Source organism: Triticum dicoccoides, chromosome 3A (assembly GCF_002162155.2).
Source record: "Triticum dicoccoides isolate Atlit2015 ecotype Zavitan chromosome 3A, WEW_v2.0, whole genome shotgun sequence".
Lineage (NCBI taxonomy): Eukaryota > Viridiplantae > Streptophyta > Magnoliopsida > Poales > Poaceae > Triticum > Triticum dicoccoides.
In genome coordinates, this window is record NC_041384.1 from 731,577,006 (window position 1) to 731,589,043 (window position 12,038).

At 46.9% G+C, this 12,038-nt stretch overlaps 1 long non-coding RNA gene across 1 annotated transcript in view; it reads left to right on the plus strand.

Annotated features, from left to right (window-relative positions):
* LOC119273547 overlaps nt 1–2,005 on the plus strand; it is a 2,760-nt gene extending 755 nt beyond the window's left edge. The window contains exons 2-4 of the long non-coding RNA XR_005134900.1: nt 1,125–1,360; nt 1,453–1,615; nt 1,736–2,005. This is a non-coding gene — a long non-coding RNA (uncharacterized LOC119273547). The remainder of the gene's footprint in view (nt 1–1,124; nt 1,361–1,452; nt 1,616–1,735) is intronic.
* The last annotated feature ends 10,033 nt before the right edge of the window (nt 2,006–12,038 follow it).

Consider the following 12,038-nt stretch of genomic DNA (forward strand, 5'->3'; position numbering starts at 1 on the left):
GAACATCTTTCGGACGAAATTTATAATTGAATTTCGAATTCAAATTGTTTTAAGTTCGATATAGATAAAAGTTGAACCAATATTGTGTTCGAGTTGGTAGCACCCCAGTGGAATGTCTTGTACGCGCTAAGTAAAGAGGTCGCGAGGTCGATTCCTCTCCCGTCCTCTTTTTTCATGTACATATTTTGAAAAATAAACCAAAAAAGTTGTGCAAAAGGTGGGAATCGAACCAGCGCCCTCGCGAGGACGGTAGTAGAACTGTACCACCGCGCCACAGCTGCGTTTGGTGATATTCTAGAGTTGCAATACTATTGTAGTAAACGCTGAACGTAAAAATTCAAAAATTTCGAAATTTTTTGCTCGGGATACGCGTTTTTCGTGGGGCAACGAGAAGCTCGGTAACCGCCCGGTAACCGTTTTTCTCGGGCGGTACCCAAAACCATGGGAAGGAGTACTTTTAAAATTCGGTGGACCTTGTGCTAATGTATAACCCGTTTCCTCCATCAGAGAATGAGAATATTGTTGTCGCCTGACCTTTGTGAGGTCAACCTTGAGAGCGATGGGTATTAATAGAATGGTTATTTTCTTTTATCAAATTCCAAGGAAGGAAGTCTGAAATCAGTTGCCGCAGTCAATGTTCATAAGCAAAACACCTTTTAGAATTGGCATATTCTGAAGAATGGTGGAACTGGAATACCTTATTGCATATCTCCAAAGCAGTTTTCTCTTGATCATTTTGCATTGCTATTTTCTCAGACTCCTTCAATTTAGTACAGACTGATTTCTTCTCTTCCAAGTGCCTCATTAATAGGAAATAAAATCCAGTCAGGCACGCAAGCTTATACAGAGCCCTAATAATGATATACCTTTGTGAGACCAAGTTGTATTCAGTAAATCACAGGTTAACCGGGCTGTACATTTGGCAAGCTTGATATTGAGCTAAATAATAGGATTTCAGCCCCTCTACAAGCTGAATTGGAGGGAAAATTTTATGTAGCAAATCAACCAGACCATTTATGCAGATATGCAGTCACCCAGTACTAGGCAGGGGCGTACGTATGCTTTGGTTGGCTTGTTTATCTAACAAACTCCAAAGAGATAATCATTCTCTGAACATTTTGCAGACAGAACAAAAGGGCCATTGTTAAACTGGTCTAGGCGGCAAGATAATTACAGGGTTAACAGAGGGAATTGTTTACCTGCATAAGCACTCCAGGTTCTGGCTTATCCATAGAGACTTGAAACCACATAATGTCCTCTTGGATTGTAACATGATCCCAAAGATTGCTGATTTTGGATCATCTAGAGCACTGCGTTCAGATGTAGCAGAGGAGAGCACGAGTAGGGTCATTGGAACCAGGTATCAGCTACGTAATATATCAATCATCACAACCATTTTGTCTTCAGTTGTTCTAATCTTACCGCTTTGATATATTTTATTTCACTTTTTAGTGGTTACAAAGCTCCGAAGTATGCATCTTGAGGAGTTTACTCGATGAAGACAGATGTGTTCAACTTTGGCGTTTTGGTTCTGGTGATTATTAGTGGCCGAAAGAACACCATACTCGACAAGCGAGGGGATATTGTTGGTGATCTTGTACGAGAAGTGAGACAAGTAAACATAAATTTGAAGAAAGATTTCTTATGGTTCACATTCACGAGATGTTTACTTTTGTTGGCAGATTATTATCCTTCTCTAGCGCTGCAGTTATCTCATGTTGAACAACTATTTCAGGACTGGCATATGTGGAAGGAGCAAAGGTTGCATGAGCTTGTGGATCCATTGTTAGCGAATGGATATAGAGTCGCTGAGATAAGAAAATGCTCTCATGTGGCAATGCCTTGTGCTCAGGAAGATCCAGCAGACTGGCCCACCATGACAGATGTTGCTGCAATGCTAAACTCTAAAAGCATAAGCTTACCAATGGAGCCTAAGCAGCCTGCTGTGCTGATCCATGGGTGTGCCGACTATATAAGATCGGTTGCAAGACTGTACAGTGTGTATTCAAATGAGGCTAGAGGTAAATATATACTTCTATGAACTAAAAATCTATGGTAAAATAGATGCTCATGGTACTTCAGGTTCTTGTAGTCCACTTCAAATGTATGTGAGAATCTGATCTCATTTTGAATGTTTGTGTGTTGCTTTTCTCCAATTCGTCGACAGGTTAATCCAATTGGGTGATATGATTCATGGAGTTGATTTCTTTGACATACTAAATAGGTATGGTACTATTAGTTCATGAACATAAGATGTGCTTGAGAGGTTCTTACGAGCCAGATACATACCTCCAGCTACTTTCTTATTTTTATTTGTGTTACAAAAAGGGGTAGTGTACAAAACTTTGGTCAGCTGATGTATTAACCAGTTAACTTGTTGGGTTCTTTACATTGCGTTTTTTTTACCAATATGTTCTTGTTGCAGTTTCTGAAACCAAAGCTCAAATAAGTTTAAATGAGTGCAAGTTGGTACTACTTTGTAGTTAGTCTTTCATTTCCAGCCACCTTATAGTCTTATTCTTTTATTGTCATTGTCATGCTGCAGTAAGGCCGATAGAACAAAAGGTTCAATCATCGTGACTAATAGTGCATTCAGTGGTTGAGGATCTCATATGTTTTCCCATTAAACATGATATACCTATATACATAGTCTTCCTTTCTGCAAACATTAAATGGTTCTTAAATTAGCTGCTAGGTCAGCTATGAATGGGCTTTTTTAGTTGGTCATGCACATATACATAGGCTGATTGGCATCGCTAAGGAAATAAGGCAAACTGAAATGCTACAAGAAATGACAGCTTTATATACTTTGTCCATTGTTAGCAGAGCTTCAGCCGGTGAACAGGAGGACAAAAGACAATTGCTCCGTCATCGTAAACTTCCACTGCTAGCCGAGCTTCAACCTGCTAGCCCCTCAAGTGTACAATTGGTTCTATCCAGATTGGTTTTACAATTTTCTGTTGTTATCCGTAGGATATAGTGGTTAATCTGGTTGGGAATAATCCGCCACCCAAGGGGATCAATGTCTAAGATATTGTTGTTTGTTCAAAGCAGGGTTGTTTTGTTATTAGCTGTAAATTCTATTGCAAGTCCTTGCTTATATATGCATGTTTGTCAGCAATTAGAGAAAAATGGGATGGAAGGGTCGCTTGTCAATCTGGCACCGCACTTAGGAGGCGCCTAGTAAAGATTGAACCTGAACGGCCACCACGGCAAGTCTCGGTCTATCCCGTCTATCCCACTAAATTTGTAAGCTTTCCCACTGCAAGACTATTCAGTTTTCCACTAATTTCTGTCACGTGTGAAATCCAGGTGGAGACAAACGCCTTCTCAGCCAAAAAGGGCCGGGACAAGCTGGGATTAGATAACAGGGGGTGCTAATTTCAGGGATATGAAGTTTAGGATTCATTTCAGACTTCGACTATGATATGAGGTTTTTCTCAGACTTTTTCGTTTTTAAACTAAAGTTGCCACCCGAAAAGAAAAAACAAACTAAAACTTACCATCCTCAAAAAAGTTGCCATGCTTGAAAACTAAAATTGCCATCCTTATGTCACTAAACTTGCCATAAAAAATGTTTCGAGTTGCCATGTATTCATGTCACATATATGGCACTTGTCAGGGTCCATGGAAAATTAGAGTCCTATATACAGAAACTGGTGTCCTAGTCTATGTCGGATATAGTTTGCTCCGTGTCCTAATTAATTAGTATGGCAAGTTTGCCGTGGAGATCTAAATGTACGTCTATATAAGCAAGCCATGGCAGCTTGTAATAAGAATCAGATCTTGCGAAGAATTATATAGAAGGGTACGATTGGAGCCCTCGGCAATTTTGTTTTTGACGAGATCGACATGAAACGCCCGGCGAACATGGGGCCTTCGCAGCCGGCATCCTCAGAGACAAAGCGGAGCAAGAAGCAGCAGCAGCACGCTCCACCATCGCCGTTACTACCGGAGGAGATGCTCGGCAAGATCTTTGCCCGGCTGCCAGTCAAGTCAGTTGGCCGCTTCCGGTGCCTGTCGCGCTCGTGGGCCGCCTCACTCTCATCGGCCTCCTTCGTCGACCTCCACCACCAGCAAGCGAACCACCACCACCAGCAGCAGCGGTCGGCAGGCACGCCGCCCAATCTCTTCTTTATGGGTGGGCACGGTCCGGGCCGGTCCGGTCCCGGTCCGAGCTGTCGTTTGGACCGGCCGCCGGCGATCCGGTCCGGACCGGACCGAGCAGTGCGGCGGTCCTGATTTCAGGGACCGGACCGGCGGACGTGAAGCTCGGTGCGGACCGACGGTCCCCACGGTCCCGGCGATGTTGAGTCACTGCCATGTGGGCTCAGGATGTCGGAGAGGTGGTCGTAGAAGAATCACGGTGGCCGGAGCAGGAGAAGACGCACCTGATGCGCGGCTGCGTGAGGAAGAGGCACGGGGGAGAGAGGAAGCGGCGCGGACGCGCGGGGAAGAGGGGAAGTGGCCACCCGAGGGAGCGGCGGCGTAAGGCATGAGGGATAGGATGCGACGGAGAGAGGGGAGGCGCGGCCGCGCAGGGGAGAGAGAGGCGCGAGGGAGAGGGTGGTGCTGTGGCAAGGTGGAAGACGTGCGCGAGAGCCGGGACGAGGGGTAGAGGACGTGCCGTGGAAAGTGATGTATCATAACCTGCGCATGTTTATTACTTAGCATCTTTCTTGGTTGCATGCAAGCAATCTATTACGTGCATGAGCCCACGAATACCCGTCTACACCTACGCCGTGATGAGTGGGTCAAGTTGGATGTGGAGTTAATTGTGGGATGGCACTGTAATTCTCGGATCGAACATGTTTCTCTTGTTAGTCACGAATAAAAAGGAAAGAGCAGCGTGGAGTTAGTCGTGGGATTGACTCGACCGTGATAGGAATAGGATAACTACCTTTTACGGAACGACCATCCAAAATCAGGGGAGAATCGGTTCAAGAATCCTGTAGGCAGTTATTTCCATAGATGTAGCGACAAATTGTGGTGGGATAGCGCCGTGATTATGGAATATCCTAATTTCTCTCGGTCTTCTTCGGTCCAACCGAGTGGACCGGGCTTTAACCGGACCGGACCGAATATTTTTCGGTCCATATTTCGCAGACCGGACCAGCTATGTTTTTGGGTGGGCTAGGACCGAGCGGGCCAAGCCCGCTCGTGTCGTCCACCCTGACTCTTCTTCACGACCGCGCAGCGCTGCCTCCACGCGTGGTGGTGGCGGTGGCACGACGAGGATGGTCTGCCAGTAATGCAACGGCAGACCGGCGCGATGGCGCTCTCTCTTCTTCCGCAGCTGGACAGCGAGTCAGCGACCATGCTCTCCGGGTGCTCATCCCAAAGCCTTGCCACGGTCTTGTCCTGCTCCACCGCTGGCCCTATCATGGTCACTACGTGTGCAACCCGAGCACCGGCACACTCTGGTGTCTTCCGGACACCAAAATACCGAGCAGGATGTGCTGGCGGTACAACTACAGCCTACCGGGCACATACGTAAACTGCGTCTCCTACGGCCTGGGTTACGATCCAGACGCCAAGGAACACAAGGTGGTACGGCTCTTCTACCTCAACGAAAGAGGCCGCAGAGCTGCGGTCACTGCCTGTGAGGTCTACTCGATTGGAGGGAGCCAAGCAGGCGTGCACTGGAGGCCCGCCGCTCAGCGTGCCCCCTCGTGCACCGTGCATCCATGGCGGCCGCTGTGTTCTTCAGTGGAAGCCTTCACTTTGCCCAGCAGCAGGATCGTGGTGGCCACTGCAGCTGCATCATCACTTTCAATTTGTTGATGCCCCCATCGGGTCTACGCAATGTTGTGTTCGAGCTGGCAGTGTTGGATGGATGCTTGTGCCTTCATTATTGAAATGATGCTACTAGCGGTGACGACACTGCTAGTTTTTACATCTGGCGGCTAATACCGCCATATCATCATGGTCATGGTGCTGGGCAATGGGAGCAGCTCTGCTGCATCTGCCGACAGGCTTGGCCAGAAGCTCTGTTGCACTTAGACTGGATCTCTTCGCTTGAAATCTACCGCGGTGCTGATGGACACAAGAAGGTTATGTTTGCCACTTGCACTCTCACTGTGTTCACGGTAGACATCGAGCTTAATGGTGATTGCGCACTGGAGACCCTACTCTCACCACCGATAGGCGATTCTCTCATGGATACCTTCATTGGGATCAATTCCAGCTCCCATACCGTTGGTTTGTTGGAGGACTGTCTTGTGCCCGTAGGCCGTCCAAGTGAGGAAATCATCTTCTCTTCGTTGTCTAACAGGGCTTGGTCCAACGTTTTCAAGTGGTTGCCAACGTGGTCTGTTGTTCCTTTGAGGCGTGTATGCAAAGACTAGTGTGCACTAATTAAGAGCGATCAGTTAATAAAGCTACACACTATCCACGCAAACATGGGCCTAAAGACACCCCAAATCAAGTTAATCTCGGCTGTCGACGCACTTTTCACGCCTCTAGGTCAGAGAGAGCTTCGGCAGATGGAACTTGGGGCATTCATGATTTGTGGCAGCATGAAAGTGGTGTGCTCTAAGGCATGCCATGGTCTCGTTGTTGGTAGTTGCACCATGCTGGGCTTTTCATTTGATTTCATATGCAATCCTACCATGGGTTATTTCAAGCAGATGGATCTAGATCCCGATGCGGACTCCACTTGTGCTGCTGGAAGGATCGGACTAGGGTACGATTCAAGTATGAATAAGCATGTACGAGTACGTCTTGTGTACCATGAGAGGAACATGGGGACTCGGAATTATCCATTGGGGTGTTTTTTCCATCTCACCGACACAGAAACATGGAGGCCAATCAGCTCCGCCTAGGCCAGTGGCCGAAATGCAGCATGTCTTTGTTGATGGCAAGCTCTACTGGTTGATTGATCCAAATCTTGGGACAAAGTCTTCTCTAGAGTGTGAAATGTTGGCATTGGACATTAGCACGGAAGAGTTTGAGGTGGTTCCAGGACCCCGATGCATCTACAATCAGATCACGTCCATCGTCGAGCTTCATGGTACTATTTGCGTCGTGTGCTCGGATAGGAGTGCGAACGCAATGGACATCTGGATGTTGGAAGGCGACGTATGGTATATTGGGTGTCGAGTAGAGCTCGGGGAGTTTTCAAACGAGTATTCTCCAGAAGAAACTGCGTCGTTGACTGTCGATCCTACGAACAAGAGGTTGTTGCTTAGCACAGGAAGGGCGATATGGTGTTATTGTCCAATGACAAAAACAATAGAGACCATTCACCGTCTGGCCGAGACTCGAGATGACTGCAAGTTCGCTCCAGTACTCTGTGAGGAATGTTTGATATGTCCATATATTCGTTATGAGAAAGCCACCTATAGTTTAGGATGCATGTAACCGCAAGCACATTTGCCCGAAAATGAACGTCTCATTGTATCATATTTTGGATGTGTGTTAAAAAACACATTAGATATAAAGTGAAATGTGTTATTAGTCAATTAAGTCAAACTGATTGCATGCTTTAGGTCAATAACTCAGGAACCGGCATAAACTCATTTATTTAATCAAATAAGGCCAAAACCGATTTGAGAGGGAAAAAACCGGCTACGTGACTGTCATGTCAACATAGCTTAGAACATTAGCGCTTTGGTTAATTTGTAGAAGGTGTTTTTTTGCAAATGTCAATCAAAATCTATACCTATACATTTCCGAGTAATTCATCTAGTGGGGCTGAATTATTACGATGAAGAGTGAATCATAAAATCCTGAGCCAAAAAAATGATTTTCACGATTGTATAGACAGAAGAAAAAAAATTCCCATCTCCGAAAAATGTCACGTCCATCCATGGAAAAAAGCTTCACGCCATTGACGGCCTCTTTCGAAACTAAAACATAGTAGTCTGATAAATCACATCGTATCACTAATATTATACTATTAAACAAGCAAACATTTTCTTTTTTATGGACGCCCTCCCCGCCTCCGCCGCCGCCCCACGCGATCAATGCCATCTTTCCCCTATTTCCCTCTTCTCATCTGTGGTCACGCTGCATCACCGGCCGAGCCCCACTGCGGTCGCCGTGAGCCGCCGCCTCACCATGAGTGGGTGGTGGGCGTGGCGCTTGGAGATGGGCCAGACACTGCCACGTAGTGAGAGGCCGTCACGCGGGAGGGCTTCGCAGCGCATTGGCCGTTGGCTGCTCGGGTCGCCGTCGCTACTCCTGAGGGTGTCGTGTGCCAAGAGGTCGAGGGAGTGGCCTAGCCGCCGGTGTCCTCGCGCGCGCGTGCTTGAGGGCATCGCTGCGACGTTGCGGAAGGTCGTGGCCTCGGGCGTCGCCGATCTGTGCGGATGCAAGGCGAGAACCACGCCGTTCACCGGGGAGCAATACCACGGCAGGGGTCGTTGTAGCGAGCGCTCCGTGAGGGACGCTAGCATGGGCGGCCGTCACCGCCTGCTGCTCTCCTCTATTGCACCACAAATGCGAGCAAGGTTCTCCGTCGTCGTTCCTCCATGAAGGCGGGAAAGCCAACCTCGCCGCATACGGTTGTGGGCTATTCGCCAGCACTGGTAGTTTCCACGAGATTGTTCCCACTGGCAGAGCTAAAGGGGGGCAAAAGGGAGTCGTGGCCCACCAGGAAAATATCTAGTGTTACCGAGGCTTAGGTCCTATACCGTGATACGGGCTTTCGGGCCGTCGGATTCTCAGATCGGACGGCTCCCAGTAACTCTGCCACATTTGTAAAAAAAATCCTTCAGGAGTCCAAAAATTGCGCATAAGTCTAGCAGACCCAACAGCTCCTAGATGCCGTCTGTTCTGAGAATCCGACAGCCCAGAAGCCCGTATCATGATATCACTTGAGTCTTGGTAGCACCAGATACTCTTCCGTGGCCCGTCCAGCACAAAACCGGAGAGTTGCATAGCAGCCTGACTGAATGAGCGTGACGATACATTCAGTCAATGGTTCTCCTCATGGTGCTTGTCGCGCGGCTTTGCTCCATGGAGAGGCTGCTTCTCGAGCTCCCCAACACAGTTCAGAAAATGCTGTTTTCAAAGGTACGCGTCGTGCCTACACCTATTTGCAGGCACACATGTTCATGTCAGAATTGAAGTGTCGCATTTTTTTTTTGCGACTTGAAGTGTCGCATTTTGGATGTTTGGATCCGCATAGTTACTTAGTTAGTGAAATTCCCTCTTAAAAGGTAGCTATACAGAAGGTAGGAAATGCACATTTCAGGACAGTAAAATAAACAGCAAATTTTCAATTAGAAAGGTTATTTTTTTGGCAAAAATAGAATGTTGTCTGGTACATAAGAGCGCACATTTAAAGAACTTCATGATATATACTATTTAAAGTTCAGATTATCATATTTTTTGTGCAAATGAAATTATCAACTTGTGATCATGGAGCAGACATTAGATGTAATGTTCTTCGTTTAGTGAAGATGACTGCATTAAAATATATAGAAATGGTCTATATATTGTCTGTGTATTGACTATTGACTGAATATTCAACTTGTTACATACCCCGCCGGTAACTAGCACGGCGACCCGGCGACGGGTGACCCAGGCAATGAACACAACCGGCAACACACGCGGTTTGCACAAGTACTTTCTTTTACCAATAATAATTGCATCTCAGGGCATCATCTTTAGTACTAGGACAACATCCATGACTGCTTCGCGAACACAACTGCCATATGCATTCCGATATGAGGTGACATTTGTTTTGTCTATCCGCCTGATGTGCGATTATTTACACTTTTCTCGAATTGGCTTGTGCGTGAATTAGTGGATGCACGCGAGATGCTTCTAGATGTAACTTTAGATATCGAGTTATTCAGTTGTGATAGTTCAACTGCTCAGAAATATACTGTTAGTACGATTTTGTGATGCTGCAAAAGGCAATTGAATTTTGTGTAAAGAGAAATGTAATAAAGAAGCTATAATTTTCTGAAGGTTTCTTAGTTCAAGGAAACAACAAAAATTAACCAATCTATTACCTATGGTGAGCATGAACACACTTTCCCTTCATACTATGCCTTAATAGTATGGAATATGTATGTTATCTTTTTGAAAGTTTTCTTAAACTGATTAGTAACCCATTAAATTATTCTCAATTTTTCAATTTACATGTTTTTATCAGGGCAAGCAGGCTGGTATCTCTGTTGTACTCATGACATTTGGGTTGCTTTTTGAGTGAAGAGCTGCCTTTGTTTTCAATCACTACCTGGGTGGAAAATCCCTACCAAGTGTTTGTAGAGAAGCATATGAGAGCTATTAGCTACTAGCAAAAGAAAAATCCAATTGTTGGTAATTTATTTTCGTGTGACTAGATTTATTTCACGTCATGTTTTTTAAGACAATATGACTATTGTTGTTAGTTGCACGGGATGTGGATTATGTTTTATTAATAATACATTATTAATATTATTTTGTTGCTTTTATTTAGTAAGTATTCCCTCCGTCCGGAAATACTTGTCATCAAAATGGATAAAAAGGGATGTATCTAGAACTAAAATACATCTAGATACATCCCCTTTTATTCATCTTGATGGCAAGTATTTTCGGACGGAGGCCTACTAAATTGAATGACTTTATTTCTTCCTATGGTTACATGTGCACGATTACTGGTATCCATAAAGTTGTAGATTTCTATTTTCCCAACCATAGTGCCACGTCCGTCTACAGGAAATCGCCTCCGCCGAATCCCTAACCGATATGCCCTAGGAGTCCAACCAAGGGCTCTCTATGCTCTTGATCGTGTTCCCCATCGGATCTGCCATGTGTTGTCACCTCTCGCCGCAACCAGTCCAGGCCACCGATGGACACCAGCATCGACCATCGCCTTGGAGTCACATTTAATTCTGAGGCACTAGCTGGGCCATGCCATCCTACTCCCAACGCCTCCTGATTTTTCATGGCGACCAAGAGGTAAGGATGGTCCGATTGGTGAAGAATCCCATGTTGAGTTGGGTTTCCTCTAGTGTTTTGTTGTTGTCTCCAGTCTCGACTGAGTTGGGTTGAACATGCCTATGCTCTGTCCCATACGATTAGTTGGAATACGTCGGATATGTTTTTGTTAGACACGAACTTACTTGCAGGCTAACCTCTCTAGACATGCTGTCATAGGTGAGTACGCGTAGACTGGCAGTGTCGTCGGTGGCGGAACACTCGATGACATACGAGGATTATTTTTCTCCATGTACAGATGTACTTTGTCCGTTTCAAAATAGATGACCTAACTGTTGAACTGTCACGTACGTTGTAATGTTGAGTTGTTGTATATCTCTTTGTGTTGTAACAAGGTAGGCCTAGTCTTTAGGGATAGACCTAATCTAGCGCCACCATACAGGACGTGCCCTGCATGTAGGGCTGGCTATCTATATGTACGTGTAAACAGTTATGGAAATACAGTGCGTGATTGATCGCTCAATTTGGTTATCAGAGCTATGGCTTCCCCTTCTCTCCCGAGCGAACGGCTGATGCCGCTGCCGCCGCAGCCGCCGCCTCCGGCAACCCCTTCGATGCGCCTCCACGTGCTCCAGTTTCTGACGAGACCTCTGGCTCCGGTGGTCTTCCTCTTGCAGCCATCCCACCTACCCCCTCGATCCTGCCTTCCTCCTCCAATCCTCCCCCGCCTCTCCTGTCCAGCGTCGCCGGCGTCATCGACTTCAAGCTCGTGCTCAACGGCCGCAACTTCACGCGCTGGAGGAACAACATCACCCTGATGGTTGCGCGGCACCACGCTGAGGATCATGTCCGGGCCGTTTCGACTCGCCGGCTGGCCGACCCGGCATGGCGTGATGATGACACCATCGCCGTCATGTGGTTCTACACCACGATCGAGGGGGACCTCCTCGACATCGTCGCCCCCGCCGGCTCCTCCGCCTTCACCATCTGGACGCGGCTCCATGAGTACTTCCTCGCCAAGGAAGCTGAACATGCTATGCATCTGGGCCGAGAGTTTCGGGCGTGTGTGTGCGGCGACCTCACCGTCCATGAGTACTGCCGCTGGCTTCAAGGTATTGCGGCCGCCCTCGCCGAAGTCCATGAGCCCGTCACAGATCGCACCC